This window comes from Pteropus alecto, unplaced genomic scaffold (assembly GCF_000325575.1).
Source record: "Pteropus alecto unplaced genomic scaffold, ASM32557v1 scaffold224, whole genome shotgun sequence".
Classification (NCBI taxonomy): Eukaryota; Metazoa; Chordata; class Mammalia; order Chiroptera; family Pteropodidae; genus Pteropus; species Pteropus alecto.
In genome coordinates this window covers 542,056-566,576 of record NW_006436289.1, presented here as the reverse complement: position 1 = coordinate 566,576, position 24,521 = coordinate 542,056, and the positions used below count along the sequence as shown (strand labels likewise).

Genomic DNA, 24,521 nt, shown 5'->3' with positions numbered 1-24,521 from the left:
TCCTTCTTGCTGCCTCCCTGGCAAGGGTAGAAATGTGTGGGAACTAAGGAAAATGAGAATGCTGACCTGACTCAAGACCAAGTTGGCCTCGTTGGATGGGAATGTTCTTACCCAGGCCAAAGAAGAGAAATTAGGGTGAGACTAACTCAAATAAAATTAAATAGCTTTATTAAACTTCAGCATGCATTATATCGTTTTTTTTTCCTTTCCCAGTTTCTTGCCCAACTCTGCTCTGTCACGATGACTGATGTTAGGCTAAGGCTGGGACACTAGAGCCCCTCATGGGGAGGGAGGAGGCCTGGCTTATATGCCAGCCATTGCTAGACCCCAGCTGTTTACAATTCATGCCCCATCAGTCCTAGCTGAGCCTCGGCATCAACAGGCACTCTTGTCTCTCTCCTCAGCCCCCACCCAGCTCACAGCAGCTTCTGGGCACCCCACTGCTCTCTGCCCAGCAGAATATCAGTGCATTTATGCTGGGAGCTGGACGGTGTCCCAGAGCAGTTGTAGATGATCCTGTCCATTGGAGTTCAGCTTAGAGAGGATGCCAATAGAACCACTAATCTGGCAACTGCCAGCCTTTGATGCAGATCTCCCTTTTTTTCTGGCATGGTTCAGAATTAGATTAGGGTGTAGAGCTGAAATAAAGACCACTCTCTTCTCAAAAAAACATCCACACCCACAACATTCTCCCAAGGAGAGATTTTGAAATTTCACTAAACGCTTCTTTTACAAGGTAAATACTTCCAATTCTAACAGTCATTTTATATCTTTTCCTGAGTTATTTTAATCAGATTGCTTTCCAAACTGCTGAGATTTGCCTGCATTTAGGTGGAGAAATTGATGGAGAAAAGGAGGGTAATTTTGGAACAAGGTGTAATTTGGGAAAGAATGGCACCATTATGCTTCCAGTAACCAATTAACAAACATTTATTGATGGCCTACAGTTGTCCAGGAACTTGTCTCCTCACTGAGGGAACTCCAACAGCACAGTCCCTGCCTCGTGGAGCTGACAGTCTAACAGAATTCTCAGGGCTTCCTCCCTCCCTCCCAGTCCTAGCCATGTTTATTCCTGCAATATCTCTACAATCTGGTCTTTCTTTTCCATTGATCACTCCGGTTCAGAGCCTCATTATTGCTTTCCTGGGCTGCTGCAGTAGCTTGCCTAATATTGGAGTAGTTGTACCCATCTTTAACCTCCTCCCTCCAATCTGTCCCAGACATTGATAATTGAATGACTAATCTACTTAACGTGTATTCTGATCACTTCCCTACCAAACGCAAATGCAATCACAATGCTTCAGTATCCTATGTATTTTTTTTTTTTATTGAAACTTTTAATTTTGGTATATAAAACCTCTACGTTTATCCTTTTTTACCCTTCCAGGATATTTCCCATTACTTCCAGCGAAGATGTCTCCTGCCATGCGTGTATTGATATCCGTGCCTTTATATATTCCCTTCCTTTCACTTAGAATGCCCTTCCCTTCTGTTTATTCCAGTTCTCAACCCTGGCTGCACTTAGAGAGCCTTTTAATAATAAAATAATTGAAATAATAATGATGCCTGGGAATTAACTAAGCCCCACTAAAAACTCAGGGGTGTCGCCAAGGCATCAGTAATTTGTAGAATCTCCCCACTAATTCTAATGTGCACTCGAGGTTGACAAATGCTATCTTTGCCCAACTACCACTCCAGCCTATAGTCTGAACTTCTCTCTCCAGACTCAAAAAGTACTTATTGCCTATCATTAGCACTGATTGTGCACCTCTCACATTCTGTTTTATTCTCTCTTTTATAAGGCTCTTCTAGCTGACAAGTCTCTGTGCTGCTCCATGACTTGGAAAAGGTGGGGTGGTGCAGACAGCCAGTGAGCACTAGTTAACAGATTGATATGTTTATCTCAGAGAGTGGAAAGAGCACAGCTCCAATCACCAGGCCCTAGAATTGTGCTGGAGGTGGGCACTGAAAGGGGCTGAAAACTCGGACCTGTCAACAGCAACAGTAATGAATCACGCTAATAGTACCTTTGATGTGATGTGATGAAAATAGCAGGGAATTTACCTCTGCAATCTTTGTCCTCCAAACCCATAAGCTGAATCTAATCATGAAAAACACATCAGACAAATCCCAATGGCGGGATATCTTACAGTATACCTGACCAGTCAAAACTGTCAAGGTCATCAAAAACTTGAGAAACTGTCACAGCCAAGAGGAGCCTAAGGAGACACGATGACTAAATATAAAGTGGTATTTTGGATGGGATCCTGGAACAGAAAAGGGACATCAGGTAAAAACTAAGTAAATCAGAATAAACTCTGGACTTTAGTTAATAATAATGTCAATATTGGTTCATTATTTGTGTGAAAAATAATGTAAACAGAGCCATTCCAAAGGGAGTTGGAGTCGCCACCCCAGAGGAACTTCCTTGCACATCTTACTCCTCATATATGCCTTTGGAATGTCTGAACTGGGCAAAATAACTCTTGAACTGGGCCAATGCAACATTGTATTCCAAACAATTGTCTGCAAAGCTAATGGAAAGCAGACATTCTGACTACCAGACTGAAAATTAAGACATTCTTTAGGATTAGCACCACCATGTATAGCTAAAGAATAACTTAGCTTATCTGCACCAACAGAAATTCCTTCCTTGATTTGTTAACACCAATAGAAATTCCTTCCTTCTATTAATGCAGCTATTCCCTTTCCTTCCTCATAAAAAAACCCTTGTCTTCACCCGCTAATTGGAACACTTTGGGTTTCTGCCTGAATCGTTGCTCCCCAAAAGTTATTCGTTTGGATCTCAGATGAATGTTGGTTGCGTCTTACTTTGGCCTTTTATTTTTATTTTTATTTGTAACAAATGTACCACACTTATGTAAGATATTAATAATAATAGGGGAAACTGTGTGTGTGTGTGTGTGTTGGGGAGGGTGTAGACTGGAACTCTGTACTATCTGCTCAGTATTTTCATAAATCTAAAATTGTTTTTGAAAGGTCTATTAAAAAATAAGTAAAAATTTAAAATTCAGTTAAAAACAAAAACAGTCCCCAATCCCATCTCATGACCTTCCTGGCACACTGTATGGAGGGAGCCCTGTGCCCTGATCAGTGTCTGATGCTTTCTGTCTGGTGCTTCTGAACCATAGAAGCCCAGAGCCAAATCCAGCAAAAGCTTTTAAAGCTGCCATTTAAAACCAAGTGCTTTGGGTCCAACCAAAGGTCACTGATGGATCTTCGGCCTCCAGAGAAAATGCAACCTGTTCCCTAGATTGGCATTTTAACGCCCATCAAATAAACAATTAAACCTCAATTATTCTGTTTAATAGCCTAACTTAAAATGATGGTCCCTTTACGAAGTTCCAGAGAGGGGTGGTCGAGCCAACAGGACTCAAAGCCTGGAGCTGAGGAGAAAGCAGAGGGTGGTGACATTCTAGTAGGCTAAGGGACTCACAGTGGCTGGACACTACTGAACCCCCGCACTATCTCGAAGGCTGCTAGACAGCACTGGAGCAGGGCGGAGCGCCTCTGGCCCAGATCTTCCCTTCCCGCTGACACCTCCCAGGGTGGTCCCTTCCTAATGGGTCTTCTCTTGTCATGGGACTCTCAGGCCTGGCAGGGCCTCCCTGAGTAACCCCATCACTGGATCTGCCTCACTATCCTTCATTCATCAAGGGGGATACCTGAGCTCGTAGTTCCCCATGACTCAAAGCTGTTTCTTTAGAGCCCAGAACTCATCCAGCCTGGCTGCACAGGGGGAGTGGTAGGCACAAAACTCCTTTATTATACAGCAGAATACATTATTTTAACCAGGAGGCACCTTTACCTTTAACATAGAGTGAATTCTGGGGAAGAGAAACTGGGTCAGAAGAAGAAAATAACTGACCATGAAAAGAAATAGGGCCCCTTCCTTAGAAAGGAAAACAGAATTCGCAAATCACAAACACAGGCCTGGTTTCTAGAAGTCTCCCTAGAAACACCAAGCTGGCCCACTAGAGTGGGCACAGTGCCTTGCTGCCACCCCACTGTCACTGCCAACATCTCAGCCATTATCCCGTGGGCTTCGCATAACAGCCCTCAGAGGCAGGCACACAGAGCAGTATCGTGCAGCCAACTCCAGCACAGACTAATGACACAAGTTGTCCAGTGAATTGGGGAGCAGGACACGGACCTGCTACCTGCCAGCACTGGGGCCTAGGCCCCTGCCCCTGAGAGGATCTCAGTCCAGTTACAGGGAGTCTGGTTGGCAGGCAACATTGCACAGAAGCCCTAGGCCGGGCCCCAGCAAGCTGGGCGGGCATGAGTGAGTCAGGCCAGCAAAGGGATCACCTCCTCCACACGCCTGCTGACAAAGACCCATTCAAGAGGGGCCAGACAAGCAGTCCCACCCAGCAGCAGGAACAGAAACTCAGAACAGCACTTAGGGCCAGAGGCCCAGGCCCTGCTCACAACACCATCACAGTAACCAGGAAGCTTCGCTGATCAGCTTACACAACCTCTGCCCAACAGCCCACCTCCTTGAAAGCACAACTCTGGCCTGCATGTTTGACCCTGCAGAGTACTTTGCATATACTCACACTATCTTGCTTGGGGGTTAGTATGCCTGGGGAGGAACCCTGACCATGGGATGGGGCCCACATGCCTGGTAATCTGCCCTACCTCTGGGTGGTGAGGGTAGGTACATGTGCATGCATGGAGGGTTTGCTTATTTGTTTATCTTTGCTTCAGGAAACACATTTTGCCCTCCCTACGGCCTGCCATCTGCCCTCATTTCCCCTATTCCAACAGAGCCAAGGCCCATATTTCTTTCCACGTACTGCCATCGCTAGTGTGTCTCCCGCATCAGACTATGAGCTTCTTAGGGGCAGAGGAACATTCTAGGCATCTCTGGATCCCCAGAATTTAGCATAGTAGCTGCTCAATAAATGCTGATGACGGAATGAATGGGTATTTCAGCATCATTATCCCTTTAAGTCCAAATCCAGTCTAAGCTCAGAACAACCTAAGGATCTGCATCAAATTTCTGAAGACTTTTAAAACTTTCACAGTGCACCCCTCCCCCACTTCCTCACTTCTGCTCTCTAGGTCTCTGTCAAATCCCAATCACCAAAATGCTATGATGAATCAGCAACCTCCATCGGCTTCAGCCCTTAAGTATCCCAGACCTAAGATAGAGTCAAATTCTTAGTTTTAGACTCTGCCAAAGGAACTGGGCATGGGAATGAAGAAATGTACATGTTAGAAAAGTGTGATATGCACCTGGATATGAGTGACAGGCAGAAGACAGCCTGGAAGGACAAGTGGGCTTTCGACACCTCCTGATGGGTGAGGGCTTTTTCCCACCTATGTTCAGCTCACACACTCATTGGGCTTTCTCTCTGTGTCTGTCACCAAGCCAAACACTGTCCAGGGGACATGCAGACTTTGTCTTTGAAGAGGTAGGTGGGGGTAGCAAGGAGAAGGTGTGGATATAAGCTAAAACGCAAGCACAGTGGGCCGTGGAACATTCAGAGGTAAAGGGAAGAGGAAAGCATGTCTGTTTACTGGGAATTAGGAAAAGCTATTTGAAAGAATGAGTGCTTGAGAGCCACTTCAAAGGATGATATAACAACAAAATGTCATTCTAATAACAATAATATGTCATTGCTATTATTATTATTATAGCAGCTAATATCTACTGACTGTTTACTATGTACTAGGTACCACACAAAGCACTTTACAGAGCTTACCCTGCTCAATTCTCATGCTCATTTGACAGATAAGAAAACTGAGGCTTAGAAAAGTTAAGAAAACTAGCAAGCATCAGAACCCAGATTAGAATCCAAGTATGTGTATCTCCAAAGGCCACCCCCACCCTAGTCAGCAGGCTGGAGTGAGAGCTCAGAAAGGGCCTGAGCGGAGGCAGAAAGGAGGAACTATAGGCCTGGGATGACTACTACCTGAAGAAGGTGCCTGAATAGTAGTTGCAGCCAGGTCATGAAGAACTTTGAGTGCCAGTGCAGGCACCTGTCTGTATTAATAAGCAATGGGAAGCAGCAGGAGGTCTGACATAACTAGATCAGTGGGAAAAATGGATAGGGTTGAGAGGATGGAAGTGAAGAGGCCATCACAATGGTCTGGGTGAGAGACTGCAGCTGGGCAAGGTGAGAGTGTGTGGGAACCTGTGAGCACATGCCTATGTGTTAGGTCTGCAAGATTATGTATGTGTGAGAAAGGGAAAGTGTGCAAGTGTGAGTGAGCATGTGAGTGAGCGTGGGGAGCCTTCCTGTTGAAGAAGGTTGCAGAGCCCTCACGGTGGGAGGTGGGGTGAGGTAAGCAGGGACAGAGGAAGGGACAGGACAAATCAATTGGTATATCTGAGCAGGAGGGCTCAGGTGAATTAGAAACCATCATTTCACAGCTCTGTGGCCCCTGAGAAGCCCACAGAACCTGGCATGTTAGAGGGACTCGATTAACATTTGTTAAAATGATGTATAAATGAATTTAAGATCTCGGCCTCAAGTCTTTGGAGGCCTGGCGTTGCACTCCATCTGGGTGGGGGTCCCTGTCAGTCCAACTACACCTTTCCTCATCCCTGGCCCCCTCCAACCCAGATCAGATATTCTGAGCTGGAGCAGCCACAGTCCCAGGGCCTCAGCCCCCTTCCTGGGCCTTGTGCTCCCTGCATATCTTTCTAACAAGCATGTTCCTGTGAGGACTCCAAGCTGATTTCACACTTTCCTAGGTCAGGGTCTCCCCTCATCCCTCCTATTCCAGAGCAGAAAAGATGCTGCCAAATTGGTTCCAAGCTTTTGTCTGGGCTGGAGATATCCTGCTTCTTATTAGGGGCAGAGAGAACTGACCAGCACCTCCTGACACACTCTCCAGCTGGCCAAAGACTCTCCCTCTGGAAGATTTCATAGGCCCACCAAAGAATGGCCCTGGATCTCATCCTCTCTAGAAGACACCCCTTTCAAGACTGCGCCCAGCCCCAGTTTTTGTCCCAGCAAAACAGAACAGGTACCACAGTGTCCAGGAGGGGCCGGCTCCCACAACCCGAGATAAGAAAACTTGGTCTCAGTTTCTTGGGTACCTCCTGTCCCACTGAGTAAAAGGGGAAGCTTTCTCCAGAGTAACGAAAGACCATTTCCTTTCCTGCTCAGCTTGGCTGCAACCCTGTTTGATGAAATAATGAGTACGATTTGGCATCTAGAGAGAAAAGAGATCTCTCTCAGACTGAATAAGCTACAAAAATTTAGAGGATGAAACACCTTGAAAATCATGGAATCTAAACCCCCTAAAAACAAGGAAATATCGACAGACGTGAAAATAGATGTAGAAATAGAGGCCTAAAATCTTGGAGGCTTTCACTTGCTTAACATCAATCTAAGCCATTCTTTGCTTTCATCAGAAACCCAGTTTGCATCCAAAAGGATATCTGTGGAATAAATACACCTGCCTTTGGGGCAGAGCCTGGACTAGAACCTGGGTCTGTGCCTCTGCGCTCATAGCCTTTATGCTCAGGCTCTCTGCCTCCTGGGGCTGTGCCTGTCATAACTGTTTTATTTCCTCCAGGCCACTCGGGCAGAAGCTGGTGGGTGATTTGTTAGACAGTGAGTCCTGGGGGCCACCTGGCACAGTCTGCCATCCAGATGGCAGCCACCTAAATCCAACAGGGTGGGAGGGGGGGTGGGCAGGGGAATGTGTGCTCTGATTTATGGGAGATGTAGGTGGGCTGGCTTGCCTCAGGCTATGGGGCGTTTCCAGGGTCTAGGAAACTGCTCCTTCTCCCCATCCCCTTTTCTTGCCACACTCTCCAAGAAAACGTGAAGAAGTAAGCTCACTATCCACTAGGGAGGAGTCCCCAACCCCTAGGCCAGTACCAGTACATGGCCTGTTAGGAACCTGGCCACACAGCAGGAAGTGAGTGGCAGGCCACAGAGTGAAGCTTCATCTGTATTTGCAGCCACTCTCCAGCACTAGCATCACCCCCTCAGCTCCACCGCAGATCATCAGGCATTAGATTCTCATAGGGGCACCGGTACCTGGTGCCAAAAATGTTGAAGACCGCTGCACTAGGGAACCCACACTTTGGAAGGGCCATACTCGTCCCCACAGGGTTGCTGTCAGTGAAAAAGGAAGGCAAGAAATGTGGGAAAAGCAGTAAGAGGTCACAAATCCTGGCTGAAAATTCAGAAGGTCCTAGCCACTACTGGGTGTGTGAGCCTCAGCTTCCCCATCTGAGCCTCAGTTTCTCCATCTGAGCCTCAGTTTCTCTCTTTAGTGAAGTCCACGTTGGATGTTCCCTCAAGGCCCCTTCTGGCTCTGAGAAACCTAGGATTCTGAGGTAAGGAACTGTGTCTTCCTCTTCACCTTCATGTCTCCAGCACCTAACACATAGTAGGTACTTAAACCAGTTCACTGAAGGATCAGATGAAATGGGTCCTCGGTCAGTCCAAAAATTGCGTAAAGGCCAAGACAGAGATTCTTCTCTCCAGTCTACCACCTGACAACCACAGAATCCACAGGTCTTGGAAAAGCCCTGGCAAGCCTGGAGCCCTTTGCAAACTGCTTCTTCCCCTCTATACACAAATGTGTTTGGAGGAGCCAAGCAGGAAGCAAGAAAATGTGCTTGGGAGAGAGAGGAAGGCCTAGATCCCAGACAGGAGCAGATCACCCTACGCCTACTTTCTAAACTCACCTGGCTCCTCTTCCTCCTGCCTTTTCTGGCTTCCCTCTCCTTTTTTCTCTTTGTCTCCTCTCTCTACCCTCCCATCTCCTTTCACTCTTTGTGCACGGTCACCTTTCCTGCCTCCTCTGTGGAAGATCAGAACCTTCTGCTGGTCCCGGAGTGCCTGATCCTGTTAGGCAGGAAGACTGGGGGCTGAGTGGAGACTTTTCTGATGGGCCAGGCTTTCTCAGGGGCAAGGCAGGGTTTAGAAAGCCCCAATGGGAGAGATTTAAATTTTCCCTCTGGGCCTCCTGAGCCTTTCCCCTACACGCCCTGGCACAGAGCCAGATAAGACAGGAAACGTCTTCTCTTCCAAGCTGAGACCTAATTAGAAGAATAGTGAGTGTGCACACGCCTGTTGTGCGTGTGTGCGCGCGCGTGTGTTGGGGAAGGGATGGGATGTGTTATTGTTGGTGTGTGAATATACACAGTATAATAGCAGGGTGTATGGGTAGCATCATGGGTGGTGTATTGTGGTGAGGTATACGTATGGTGTATCTGGTGTGCATTGTGATGTATGTGTATAAGTGGTATGTTTACAGAGTGTGTGTGGTGAGTAGGGTGTGTGGTGTGTGTAGTGTGGTATGTATATGCGTTTGGGTGTTTGGAGTGTGTTTGTGATGTGTAGTGTGGGGGTGAGTGGAGTAGGCAAGGGGCCATGTCAGCTTGGGTGGAAGCTAGCTACCCAGGGTCCCCTACCCAGAGAAGCCAGGGTTAATCAGTATCTAGGCAACCATGCTGGGGGGAGGGGAGGAGATATGGAGGTGAGGAATGGGCAGGAAAAGGAGGGAGGCTGAGAACTGAAGAGGAGTTACCATGGCAACTAACAGGCAGGTCACGTGCAAAAGGCTAAGTTGTGGAAGCAGACATACATATCCACACATACATAATATGAGGGCACTAGGTCCCCAGAGTGGGGGTCATTTTACAGGGGACGTGGGCTGCCCACTGATCCATCTCCAAATCTGGAAATCTGGGCCCAGCCAGGGAGCACTGCCAAGGAGACAAAGGAAGTAGAGATCGAGGCCACATTGCTGGGGAGAAGCCTCAGCTGCCTCAGCCCCCCACATCTGGAAGTTGGCAGCAGGGCCTGGACAGGCCCATTTCTCCAGCACAACTGCTCCCTGCTCCAACCTTTGGGTGCTTTCTCTATCAGCCACCACTTGTAAGAGCCAGAAGCAAGCACCAGGAGCCACTGGCTGCTCTTCCAACTCTCCGCGGAAGCCGGGCAAGACACAATGGGAGAGGTTCTGCTAGGACCAGCCCTGCTGGGGAAAGGAGCTGGGCATGAAAAAAAAAGGGGAAAATAGCGGGGTTCAGGGCTCCTAGAAGAAATCAAGACTGGATAAACAAGAAGGAGAAAAAATTGATGCAGATGTTCTCATGAATCCCCATGCCCTGGAACCTCCGCCCGTCTTTGCCTTCCCCCACTGCCCAGCCAGCGTCCAAGCCCGAAATCAGCAAGTCCCATTTTGTATTGCTCATGTGTCCACACTCAACATCCAGCCATCTCCCTACGCTCTACTCCAGTGTCCACAGCCTCCAAGTAACAAAGGGAAGGCTCCCCCTAGATACAGGGGGAGGGGATGCAGCCCTTTCCCCTTCTAAAAACCAGAGCCTCAAGCTCCAGGCAGAAGCAAGTGAGTTTCCAGCCAGCAGTTTCACCCCCACTGCCATGGCCTGCCTCCCCTCAGAGACCCCTCTCCCCTTCCGACGCCCACATCCTCCCTTACATCCTAATCCAGTTTCCGCAGCCCAAGCGGCAGCTGCCTCGGAGGACGGCTCACACCCACTGAAACAAACAAACCCCGCAGCTCCGGGGTGCCCGCGATCGGTCCGCACCCGAGCCTCCCCCTCCTGGTAGAAGAACCCAACTTTGCCACGTCCGCAGCCGCTTACCTGCACAGCGTACTCCCCTCCGAGACGATCCCTGGAGGACGTGCCGAGTCCGGGGGAGCTGGGAGTGGGGTGGCTCAGGCAGGGCGGTGGGAGAGGCTTTCTCTGTTTTCCCGCCTCCCCTCGGGCTAAGGGCTGGGCTCCGGGAGAGGCGCGTGCAGCGGGGGTGGGGAGCGGTGGGCGGGGCTCGGCCGGCCTGCCCGGGGGACCGCTGCCGCCGAGTCGCGGTCCGGCTGGTTTCTGGATAGCCCCCGCGCAGACCCCTCTCCACTCGCCCTGCGCAGCCCTCCTGCTCCCGGCTCGCCGCCTCGGCCGCGGGTGAGGGAGGGATTCTTTCAAAGGGCGGCCACCTCCGAGAAGCAACAGGAGCCTGCCGCCGAGGGGGCGGGCCAGTACCAGCACGGATTTGCCAACTGCTGCTGCCTTTTGGTTTTCTCTGGTGAGGGTGGGAAGGGAGCGAGACAAACACAATGACAGAGCTAGTGTCACTCTGAAATAGTAAACTGAGGGGAACGGGAAAATCAGAGAAAATAACCCAGCACCAGACACTGCAACCCACGTTAATTGGAGCCTTGGCAATTAAGGGGAATGTGCACCAAAAGCATGAATGGCTGTGTCATAGGCGCTCGCGCGGGCTCTGGTTGTGATCGTCATCTAAGCTAGAGCAGGTGGGGTTCTGGGAGTGGGACACTCGCCCCGACCACAGATTTGCTGCCTAGAACCCCCTTTTCAGAGTCCCCCATCCTGGCCCTGCCAGGTCACAGCACTACCCTCTCCCCAGCTCACTCCTCAGGGTCCAAATTCAAGATGGCAAACTGAATTTGAAGATTTAGATTTTAGTTCTGCAATTCAGCCTGTGACGTGATCTAGAGCAAATCACTGAAGGAAGCTCTCGAGCTTCAGTTTCCTCCCATGTGAAAATGGCTCTGAGAACCCTGACCTCCTGGGAGTCTTAGCCTAGCACTTAGAATAAACCAGCTGTCCTCACCAGGAGCAGGTTTGTAGGAAGGGAAGAGTCCAGGCACTGGCAGAAAACAGAAACATAGCAAGAGCTGACCACTCGGTAGCCAGGAAGCCGTGCTGCCTGCCATGAGACTGCCCAGCTTGAGCCAAGATGGGGGCAAACAGCATGAGGGGTAGATGCTGAGAGAGGCTGGGAGTGTCCAGGCCTGGGCAGGGCCCCCTGGGACTTCCTTATAGGGACAATGGGTACTGCTAGGAAGAGACCCAGCCATACATCTAACACCCCAACCCTGGGCCTCCATTTTCTCATTTGTGCAATGAAGGAAATGGCTAGATAATCTTCAGGCCCCTCCCAGCTTGAACCTTAGATGATTTAATTATCTTAATAAATGGTCATGTCTCAAAACCCCAAGACAGGAAATATTCAAGAAATGCTTTGCACAGATTTGGAAGCCATAAATGACTACTGAGAGAGTGAAGTAGCCTCCTCAGGGAGACACTCGAGAAGACAGCTCTGATCTGTGTGACTTTACACAAGCTTTCTGTACCTGTCTTTTCCTTTATAAGCTGAGAACTTGGTTACAATGTCCTTCTCCCTCTTCTTTTGGTCTAGGTGAGAAATCAGCCCATGACACTTACTAGACCTCTGCTCTTGAGCAAGTAGATTAATCCCTCCCAGATGCCCTTGACTTCTGCCTGTTGGACACCTCTCTGTGTTGCTGTTTTGGAGTTCCTACTGGCAAGGACAGGTCAAACCCAAGCTTTGCGAGCCTGTTAAGGAAAGGGAAGGCTAGGGGTCAGAACTCCAAAGCTGAACCACCTGCTCATACCAGTCCCTTTCTTGCCAGAAAATTTTAAAGAGTTTGGCCAAATTACTGAGCAGGTACCTCTGCCTAACAGTGCTGACCACTGAAAAGTAGCAGAGGGATACCAGGAGGTACATTCACATGAGAAAGGGCCATGGCTTGCCTCTCGAATGGTGTTTCTTCTCAGTCCATCCAGGGGCACTGCTGAAGGAATTTGGGGTGACGCGGCTGTGAAGTCACACACAAGCTTGTTCTAGAGGGAGTCCTCTCTCTCTTCTAGGGGGAGAAGAAACACATCTAGTCCCTACCCTATGAAACATGTGGGCATGGGTTTTAAAGAAAGGTCACCAACTGCTTCATTCTTTCAACACATGTATTGGTGTGAGGAGCTACTAGCCCTGGGCCAAGCTCCAGGGTACAACACTGAAAGGAAAGACACACTAATAGGTGAGATAGATAGCCATTTATTAAATAGTCTCATAAATAAGCATGTAATTAAAACATGGTTCAGAACTCTGAGGAGGTAGCATTTGAGAAGTGATCTGAAGGGTCAGGAGATGTTAAGGAAATGAGATGAAGGAGCCAGGAATTAGAATGACAGATGGGCGTGGGAAATGATTCTGACACAGGAACAGAAGGAACATGTGCAAAGGCCCTGAGGCAGAAGGAGCATGTCATGGAAGGATCCCGAACAGAGGAGACAGGCTGGAAAAGGAAGCAGATGCCAGACTAGGCAGGCCTGATAGTTCCTGGATGATTCCAACCTTAATCCTCAGGAGAATGAAAAGCCGCTGAAGAGCATCAAGAAAACTGTTGCAAGCAAAAATTGGGGAGTAGCTGGCCGTAGCAAGGGAACTCTCAGCCATGGCTCAGGGGCTATGAGGAGAGAAATGCTAATGTGAAGTAAGAAATGGGCCCGAATCCCAAATGAAGAGAACCCAAATTCCTTAGAGGCCCAAGAAGCAAAGAGAGAGAGAATGAGAGACAGAGAGAGAGAGAATGAGAGACAGACAGAGAGACAGACAGAGAGAGAGAGAGTGAGAGAGCGTGCGCGCGAGTGTGAGCTGGGGCAAGACTACATAGCCATAGTGAAAGTAGAGAGAGAGAGAGAGAGAGCGAGCGAGCGAGCTGGGGCAAGACTACATAGCCATAGTGAAAGAAGGGAAGAAACCATTTCTGAACCACCCGCCTCCAGTATTGGCGCCATGGGAGACCTAGGGCTTGAGAGGACGGTATAACTGTTTGGAGTGTAAGAGAGTGCTACATGCTTTAAAGTGTGTGCTCAGCTGACTAAATGACTTACAACTGTACAGCTAAAACTCCATCTGGATAGTACTTGCCCCAGTTCCCTTATGCTGTAGCAGAAGTAGGTCTTTGTTATGTCAGTGCCTGGGTCACACAGCCGTAGATAGGAAGCTAAAGGCCTGCAGGGAAAATTAAAGGAGCAAGACCAGGAATCTTGGAAGGGAGACTCCTGCCCTTCCCAGCAGGTAACCCTCCAAGGTGAACACAAGAAGATTCTGGGGTGCCATTTCATCCTAGGGTGTGCAGTACAAAACCAGAGCAGATTCTGTCCTCTAGGGGCACAGGGCAGGCCACCCCAAGATATCCCACAGTAGCATATTATTTGGAATTAAAGTTAAGAAACTGCCCATGCAAGGAGAAAACCTTGACCTCTCTGTCTCTATAAAAGCAGGAGATAAATCTCCCACGTGATAAGTGCCCTCCCTGTTCCTGAGGGCTGAGAGACACATTATTACAAAAGTCAGAAGAATCCAGAGTGGAAAGCTTGTACAAACAAGCCTAGTGATGTCTTTACTAGTTTACTACACAAGCCCAAACTTCGTTCAGACTCCTCACTAACCCAAAGCTCGCTTAGATTCCTTTCCATTGAGCACTAACTTTCTTTGTCCTATCAATTTATCGCAAATTTATTGTTTGTCTAAAAGTATAAAAAGGTTCCGGTTTCCGTCATTTCTTTGAGCCTCATTTTATGGTCTGAGCATCATATTGTGATTCTCTGGTGCGCACATATTAAATTGGTTTTTCTGTGTTATTCTAGTCTTGCATCAATTTTATTATTTTATTACTAGTGTAATCATAAAAACTAAAGAGGGGAAGTGGGATTCTCCCCACCCCACACAGGCAAATGCTAAACCCTCAATCCCTAGGACAGAACTGTTCCCTAACTTCTTGGCTGGAGGAGTTCTAATCACTTCCAAATTACTCGTTGATCCAGATCCCTTCCTCCCTCCCTGACTGTTCTTTCTCGAACTTCTTTGGCTTCTCTCTTAGGCAGCTGTGTGGGCCAGGGGCAGGCCAGGCAGTTTGTCACTCTGCTCTATGTGGCTTCTGGACAATCCAATTCACAACCATGGTTTTACCGCCCACTTAGGGCTGATGACTCCACAATCTCCAGCCTGGTCCTCACCCCAGAGATCCAGCAGAATACTCCTCGGGGACTCAGCGCTGCTCACACTGCATGCATCATTTGACCCAACCAAAGTTGCTTCCCCTCATGTCTTCCTCGATTCCTAAATGGCACTGCCCCAGCCCACTTACTCACCCTCACTCCTCTTCCCTCACTGCTTCTGTTCCAGCTCAGGCCTCCTTGGCACCAGCCTCTGCTGGTAACTCTGACTCTGTCTCCTCATTCCCAGGCTATCAACTCTTGTTTGATAGTTATTTTCTACAACACATATATGGTTCAAACCTTTAGTGGCTCCCAGTTTCTACAAGTTTTAATCCAACTTTTTTTTAAAGAAAAAATTTTTTTTAAGAAAGAATGTTTTTACTAAATAACACTTCTTCAGCTCATCAAAATACAAAATTGGATCATAAACTCTTCAGTTATAAATTGCTCTTCCAATATTATAGGTTGCATTGAGTCATGCTTTATAATTTTTGTCTATATGAGGGCTCAGAATTAGCAGAGATGTAAAAGCTTGTTTTCCTTTTTTAAATTTTTCAGTTACTGTTGACATTCAATGTTATATTAACTTTAGGTATCCAAGGTGATTCCCTCAATAAGTCTAGTACCCACCTGACACCATACATAGTTATTACATTATTATTGACTTTATTCTCTATGTTGTACTTTAAACCCCCATGACTATTTTGTAACTACCAATTTGTACTTCTTAATTCCTTTATCTTTTTTACCCAGCCCCCACCCCCCCACACACTTGGCCACCATCAAAATGTTCTCTGTATTTATGTATTTGTTTCTGTTTTGTTTCTATATTTATTTTGTTTTTTAGACTCCACATATAAGCAAAATCATGTATTTATTTTTCTCTGTCTTACTTCGCTTAGCATAATACCTTCTAAATACATCCATGTTGTCGCAAATGGTAAAATTTCATTCTTTTTTTATAGCCGAGTAATATTCCATTGTACATATGTACCACTTCTTCTTTATTCACTTGTCTATTGATGGACACTTAGGTTGGCTACTGTAAATAATGCTGCAAGCTGTAAATGATATTGTTCATAATTCTGCTGAAATAATGCCCTATGTTTATTGCATATATCTTTTCAAATTAGTGTTTTGGATTTTTTTGGATAAATAGCCAGAAAGGAGATTGCTGGGTCATATAGTAGTTCTATTTTCAATTTTTTGCGAAACCTCCATACTGTTTTCCATAGTGACTGCACCAATTTGCAAATTTGCAATCCCACCAACAGTGCACAAGGGTCCTCTTTTCTCCGCATTCTCCCCAACACTTGTTGTTTGTTAATTTATTAATTACAGCCATCCTGACAGGTGTGAGATGATATCTCATTGTTGTTTTAATTTGCATTTCTCTCTAATGATTAGTGACATTGAGAGTCTTTTCACATGTTTATTGGTCACCAGTATGTCCTCTTTGGAGAACTGTCTATTTAGACCCTCTACTCATTTTTTAGTCAGATTGTTTCTTCTTTTTGCTGTTAAGTTGTATGAGTTCTTTATAAATTTTGAATATTAACCCCTTATCAGCTGTATCACTGGCAAATATCTTCTCCCATTCAGTAGGTTGTCTTTTCGTTTTGCCGATCATTTCCTTTGCTGTGCAAAAACTTTTTAGTTTGATGTAGTTCCATTCATTTGTTATTTTTGTTTGTTTGTTTCCCTGATCTTAGGAGACATATCCAAGAAATATTACAAAGAGCAATGTCAGAGAGTTTACTACCTATGTTTTCTTCTAGAAGTTTTATGATTTCAGGTCTTACATTTAAGTCTTTAATCCATTTAGAATTTATTCTTCTGCATGTTGTAAAAAAGTGGTCTAGTTTCACTTTTTGCATGTCACCGTCCAGTTTTCCCGACACCATTTATTGAAGAGATTGTCTTTATTCCATTGTATATTCTTGCCTCCTGTGTTATAGATTAATTGACCATGTAGGTGTGGATTTATTTCTGGGCTCTCTATTCTGTTCCATTGATCTATGTGTCTGTTTTTATGCCAGTATCTTGTTGTTTTGTTTACTATGGACTTACAGTATAGTTTGATATCAGATAGTGTGATACTGCCAACTTTGTTCTTCTTTCTCCAGATTGCTTTGGCTATTTGGGGTCTTTTGTGGGTCCACATAAATTTTAGGATTATTTGTTCTAGCTCTGTGAAAAATGTCATTGGTATTTTGGTAGGGATTGCATCGAATCTATATATTGCTTTGGGTAGTATGGACATAAAATTCAACTTCTGAACATGAAATTCAGTCTTAACAACCCAACATTCTTTTCTGTTTCATTTCTTGACCTATTCTCTGCCCTGCCTTCTTTATCCTATCACTCTGGTCACCTCAAATCCTCACAAATTCTCACAAATCCTCACAAATTGTAAGTGGCCCCCAAGAGTATATCCAAGTATACTGCCTGCTTTCCTGCTCCCCAACTTTTGCTCATATAATTTTATCTGCTTAAAACATCCTACATCCTCTCCCTTCTCTACTTCTAAAAATTATACCTACTGTGCAAAGCTAAATTCAAATATCACCTGTTGAAATTAAAGCTATCTTGCCCATGCTGTCATATGTGCTGCCCTAATAAAACAAGAATTCGTTGGGGTCAGCTGGGCATCTTGCTCAATTTATAGACCCCAGTGTCTTGCTTGGTAACCCACTTACAATTGGTTGAATTTAAGTGAACTGAAGCTCACAAGACCCTACATGACATTGACCCATCAACCTGTCCAGATTCATTTTGAACACTTTCTTTTTTGCTCTTCCCCCAGTCGACAACCTCTCAGCTTAGCCAAAGTGTCTTCAGAACTAGTTCCATGAGCACTGGTACCCTGGGCCTAGACCATGCTTGTGAAATGCATTTGCTTTATTCTCTCTTCCCAAAATGAAGGGATGAAGTAGCTAGTGCTATTGAGGCTCCAGACAGAGGAGCAATGGGTCGTGAGCCTCACAGGGCTCCTAGGCCAGACTATCTAAGAGGAAGAGCAGGTAACTGAGACATGGAAATTGGGGGTTGAAAAGCAGGACTTCTCTGACTGTATGTAGAAACCGGGTAGAATGGCAGACACTGCTGGTTCCCTAGTCCAGATCTATTCTCTTCTTTTTGCTTTCTATCAGAACTGTTTTCTAACTGAGTTGCTCGCTTAAACTACTGATTTTCCATACTTCTTTGCAACTAGCATTGTCCATATGACCCATTTCTGGCCAAGGAGATGGAAACAGAATTATATTGAGTAAGAATTCTAAGAAAGACAGAGTAGTATGTGCCTTTTGCCCTTTTCTTCACCTATTTCCTCTCCCTTTCCCTTTTCTTCCCTTTCTTCCCTTCCTCTTTCTTCTTCCTCTTCCTTCCTCTCTTTTCTTCCCTTTCTCTTTCTTCTCTTCCTCCTTTCCCTCTTCTACCTTTCTCTTCTTCCTCCTCCTCCTCTTCATCTTTACACTTATCCTTCTTTTTTCTCAGAAACATGGATATGATGCCTGGAGGTGAAGCAGTCGTCATGAAGAAAGAAGTCTCCTACTAAGGATGGCAGGACAGGAAGCTAGAAAGAGCCATCAACAACATCTGAATGACTTCATTCCAGAGTTCTTGTTTCATGAGAAAATTCAGCTCCTATTACATAAATTTACTATCTGTAAATTTATCTGTTCCATGCAGGAACACACAGTCCTAACTGATACAAGTGGGGTGGAATGGCTGAGAGGACAGCCTTTCTCTTGAGTAAGCAGAAATTCAGCACCAGCCTTCCTCCTCTAGAAGACCACTACTTGCCACCCACAGCCTCATTAGCACACACCTGACACATGTCAGCATATTGAGAATAAAACACCACCATCTCTCTTTTTGGAGTGTGTCCTGCATGGTTCTTTTCCTTAGCCACTTTTATCATGGTTTTGATTTGGGGGAAAGGAAGAAAGCAACGGCAGTGGCAGTGGGGGAAGTCTGAAATAAAATCTTGCCCTGTCTTCCCACAGGAAAACTATAACATATGTCAGAAAACAAGGCATGAGTAAGCATGGACAAGATTTGTTTCTAAGTGGAAAAATCCATGCCAATCCCACTAGTCTGGAAAACCAGTTGCTTCCTAAATAACTTAAACTTGTCCTGTAAGTGAACTATTACCTCAAGGTGCAAATCTCTAAATATGAGCACGCATCTTCCAGAGCTGGTTATCCAAATTGGAGCACATGACACATCCTCCCCCCAGCCTTTCCACTGCAAATGTTCACCCATTTGTTTTTCCCCAATGAATGCAAACAGGAGAAAACCAAGCTATGTTGCCCTTTGGAGATAATGACGTTGGAAATTCAATACATAATGACTCCCTAGACAAGACCAGAATAGCTTTGCATTTATGTTTTCCCAGTATACAGAGAAGCTGACAGCCTGTTAGCATAAGCAGGTGTCTAAATTCCCCATTCCTCCCTGAGTGCCTGGAGCCAGAGTTCATGGAGAGAGGCACCTGCTTATCACAATATACTTTCTTCCAACCCACTGGATCCAGGCTCAGAACAGAAGCTGTAGCTGAGTTTTTGAGCCAGGAAAAATTGTAGGGACCCAGCAGACACCTCCATTTAGTCTATAAACCAGCTTTGCAAGTAGACAATAACCCACTAACCAAGTCATGTTTGCTAGGCAAGTAAGACTTACTCTCTTTTGTATCCTCAACTCCCACCCCCACCCCAAAGCCTGAGCTGGAGTTAAGGAATACAATAAAAATGATTTGGGGCTAGTAGATTATTGAACTTCTTTATAAGGATGTCATATGAACCCTGCAGACTAACTGTCATGAGAAGAGAGGAACTTCCCTAAGGGGCAAACTCGGTACCTGTAAACAAACCTGTATTTCTCCCAAGGAGGGCACAGCAGCAACCAGAGGTCGGGCATCCCGGGGCTGTGCCTGGCCTGTCTTGGGAAAGGGGTTCAACTCTGATGACAATTGGCATCCAAGAAGGATGCTGGGCACATCAGCAGACCACTTGTGACCATAGAGGCACGGCCTCTTTTATCTATTTATAAAAGACACTTGGGTCTATTGGCTTCTCCTCCCCTCTCAACCCTCCTGTAACTCAATTTTCTCTTTACTGATACTGATCATGTAATTGTTTCAGACCAGAGGCATATTTGATGTCCACTATTTAAAGCATTATCTCTATTGATTTTCATTCCTCTGAACTTGTATCAAAACTAAGATGTAGCTGGTGGGAGTTGATGGGTGTAAAGCACTTACCATTCTGGCCATTCACTCTAACAGTAAACATTTATATAGTCCTTGGAACACAACTCCTTCCAGACACATTGTTAAAAAGAGAATTCACAATTCTCCTCCTAAGTTTAATTCAACAACTTTCTTCTTCAGAATCAGGAGAAAGGATGCAATGTTTTAGCCCAGGGAATCAACTAAGTTGTTTTCTCTTAGATAGTGACTAACTTGAAGATGGAAAGGGTGTCTGGTTTACATGTTTAACTCTCTTCTCCCCTCTCCCTCACTTGCCAATATAATTGATATACAATCAGTATTTGCTAAATGCGAAGATAGGAATAATATTGACAGAGAAAACCAATACATATCAACAATTAGTCCCCATATCAGCATTACGAGGCAGCTTGATGCTGTGCCATGTCTGACAGGAAAGAGAAAGGGAGAGATGGAAAGCAGGTTCCTTGAGACATGGTTCATAGACCTTGGATCCAGCATACTCATCCGGAGTCTGTTTTTTAAATTATGGTAAATTGTATTTCCAAAGATGGCCTCAGTAATATCTCCCATGCCATGGACTCTCCTGCAGTGACACTTTGTCATTGCTCCTACTGAGAGGTAGAATTTGTTTCCTCTGCCTTCAGTCTGGGCTGCCTCTGTTTTGAGCAATAAGAGGAGGCGGAACTATCACTGAAAAACTTTCTAGACTGGGTCTTAAGAGATCTGCAGCTTTTGCCTTAGATATTTGTGGTGCCAACTCTTTGAAGCCAGCTACCTTGCCAGAAGTCAGACTACCCTGCTGGAGAGAGAGAGACCACGTGGAGGGAATCCTGAAGCCACCTTAGATGTTGGCATTCCAGCTGAGCTTCCAGCTGAAGGCAGCCCCACAAGTGACCCTGACCACAAACTGCTGGGCCCTGCCCAAATTCCTACTCCTCAGATCATGAGCAAATAAAATAGTTGTTGTTTTGAACATAAAGTTTGTGAGTATTTTGTTTTGTAGCAATAGATGACTAAAACAAGGTGATTGGGCCCCACCCCAGACCCATGAACCAGATTCTCCAGAGGTGGAACCTGGGCATCAGTATTTTAACAGGTCCTCCTGCAATTGAGAGGTAGAGTTGAGTCTCCCACAGACTTCTCCCATGGGCTGCTTCATTTGTGACTCACAGACTAAGAGTCTAAGGTCTTGGACCATAAAGTGAGTCTGAGCTGCAGAAACACACATGGTAAAAGATCAGACAGCCTCAGAAAGGCAGAGTCTTGGAAGAAAGAGGGTATGAGAGATTCTGTGTGCAAAGCCCTGAACCAGACACAGTAAGGAGAGTCAAAAGAAACAGAGCCACAGATTATTTAAGCTGGATGAGTCCTTAGAGAACATTTTTCAAATTGGGAGCCAGAGGCCCAGAGAGGGAAAACTTACTAGCTAAAAGTCAGTTAGTAGCCCAGTTAGGACCAGAGGGAGGTCTCCTGAGTACTGATCTAGTCTTCTTTCCCTTGTTCCATCCATCTTTCAGGATTTCTGTGTCCCAACTAGGAGTGAGAGAACACACATACTTTCCTAAATACACAGAAAATATTTTAAAATATTAACTAAGCTGTGTATTTGTGAGTGCTAATCATTAATGTCCCAATTAAGGTAAAAATACCAAAAGCATCCAAGAGAAGGATCATAGCAAGAATTAAGATTAATCAGAAACATCTTCCTGGAAGAGCTGACCTTTAAAGGTGGAGGATGGGAGTCTGGGGTGGGAGAAAAGCAGGCTGAGAGGCACAGAGGTTGGAATGAGATGTGCAGAGGTAGAGGCTGATCTAGTTGGCAGGATCAGAAAGTCCTGCTGGGAAGGAACAGGGGTTTATAAGTTTCCATTTAGGGTCTGTTTTTCTTATCTGGTTCTTCCACCAGCGGAGGGGAAAGAGGACAGGCTGCTGCCCAAGTGGGATGGCCTGTGACACAGCCTTCTTAAGGCCCCATCCCCTGCCCTGTTGTGCTGATTAGAAAGCTGACTGGGTCTGGGAGAAGGCCAGCCCCAGGAATTAAATCAGTGAGGCCAAGAGCTTCTGAACCTGGTGTCAGGATTCCATTCTCTGCCCCATCTCCCTTCAAAGTTCAGCCCCAATTTACCATTAGAGGAGTCCTCAGAAACTCCACCCAACTGAGTTTATTTTTAGTTTCCCATTCTTTCTTAAGGACCCTTGTTCATGGAGCACACAATTTAAATGTTCCCAGCTGCCCTTTGCTGAGAAATGAACAAGAGAGAAGGGATTTTGCTTGTAGTAGAAGAAGGTAAGAGAGTCAAGGCCAGGAACTCCACTGCGGTCAGAGTGGGCAAAATGAACAAAGCTGGTAAATTTATTTCCTTGGCAAATAAATCTTGCTCAGTGGAGAGATGATTAATGCTGTCTACAGTGTCTATGTCAAAGAACAGGTTCTTTGAGAAGGCAGTAAGAGGGGAATAGAATGAGCATGGATAATTGCTAAATATAATCCAGTACTGTTGGTCTTGGCCAAGTCACTTAAGTTCTTTGTGCATCAGTTTCTTCATCTGTGAAGGTGGTATTAATGACATTCTCTGTTCCACAGGGTTGTTGTGAGGATTGAGATAACACATGGAAAATACCTGCCACGGTGCCTGAAAATGGCAATTGCTCGATAAATATTCGCTTCTTAACTTTCCTGTACTAACTAGTCCCACTCTGACCAGCCCCAATATAGAACTTCATTTTTAACAGCGATCTATTATGTACCTTTCATGTGCCAGGTACAGAACTAGGCATATAGCACACCTTCCCATACAACAACCTTGAGTGCCAGGTATATTCCCATTTTCCTGTGACACGACTTTCCTTATGGTGAACCTCACCCTATCACAGATCATTGTGACAAAACTTATAGCAGATGCAGAGAAGCAAGACAGCAGCAACCTTGGGCCAGAGGAACATGTCCACTGCTTCTGACCTACTTGCCTTTGTGGCACTGCCAGGATACTAAATGCTCCGGCAGGGATGAAAGCACCATTGACCACGCCCCATGTCTGGGGGACCTGATCAATCCAATTTAACTCATTGAGCAGGCTGAGGTGGTAGAGCAACAGAACTCGATGCAATTCTCTGATGGGAAGACACTTCAGGGAAGTACTACAAATGCAATGAGCATTTACCATCTGCCTGGCACAGTGCAAATGAATTCACATGGGTCACCTCTATCAATCTACACAATGGCCCTGTGCTATGTATCCTGTTATTACTCCCATTTCAGAGACAAGGCAACTGAGCCTGAAGGAATTGAAATAACTTTTTCAAAATCTCTCATTTGGTAAGTGGCAGAGTCAGGACTTGAATCTGGATACAAAGCAGGCACTTATTTGGGGTTTTGTTTGGTGAAGATGCAACCTTGGCTCATAGCTTTTAGGCTCCTGGCCCCTTTTCCCATGAGGAGATCCTGCTCTGGGGGCTCCTACTATGCATGATCCTGTGATACGAGGACACCCTCCCTGGACACCAGCCACCTCGACTCCTACCCAGTGTAGGGTTGCAGCCCTGGCACCCACCCCTGCCCTCTTTGTCTCTCTCTGTACACTCAGTGTCATTAGCCAAGATAGGCAGGAAATTGTTTTCTTTGTCCAGGCAATCTGTTTAGGGGAAGTGCAGAGAAGTATTTTTCCACTCCGAATAGGTCATTTCTCTTGCCTCTCCCATTGTAAACTCCCTGCTTTGTGCACTGGTGAGATTAGATTTCTGTCTCTGATAAAAGAAGGGTGCCTTGTGGCTGCTCTACTGAGGGACTGGTAAGAAACAGGGATTCAGCTGGAAACATATCTGGCTATCATCATTTTCGTCATAATTTAATGTCTGATAAGGGTCCCACAGTATCTGCTCTAGACTTGGCAATGCTCTGAGAGAACAAAGTCAAGAACCATGGAGTGCTTCCTGACTAGAGGATGCCTAGATGCAAATCTCCACCTGCAAGTCAAATACCCCAAAGCCTGGAGCACACAGGTATTCAACCACAGGAGGGTTGTTAAAACGGATTGCTGAGTTCCATCCCCAGGGGTTGTTGATTCTTCTGGTGTGTGTGTGTAATGGGGGGAGCGGGGACCACACTTTGAGAAGCAGTGCACTAACACACCTACTAACAGCACTTAGATATTCACGCATGTGCTCAAATGCAGGTACATGCTCAGACAAACGTAATCAGACACAAGGTCCTGCCACCTCTTTAGCATCCTCTGGCCCCACTATCTCCTTTACTCTTTGGGCTCCATCCTCTCTATGTTTGCATTCTTCAAGCTATGCTCCATCTGTCTCAGGAAGAAAAAGAGGTGGGAGAATGGTAAATTGAGGCAGAATGGCTGGAATGTTCATGTGTGAAAAATGGCAGTAGAGTCTCCCAGCAAGATGGTTCACACTGAGGGTGGGACGAGAGATACAAATTCTCTCTGCCTGGAATGCAGTTCCTCCTACTCTTTGTCTAGTTAATGACCCCTCGCTCTTCAG

The 24,521-nt window shown here is 46.0% G+C and overlaps 1 protein-coding gene across 1 annotated transcript in view; it reads right to left on the bottom strand.

Moving 5' to 3' along the window:
- Positions 1-10,846, bottom strand: part of LOC102896788 (FXYD domain-containing ion transport regulator 6) — a 33,831-nt gene extending 22,985 nt beyond the window's left edge. Inside the window, exon 1 of the mRNA XM_006912768.3 lies at positions 10,613-10,846. The gene's annotated coding sequence lies outside the window, so the exon portion shown is untranslated. The remainder of the gene's footprint in view (positions 1-10,612) is intronic.
- Positions 10,847-24,521: the final 13,675 nt, after the last annotated feature.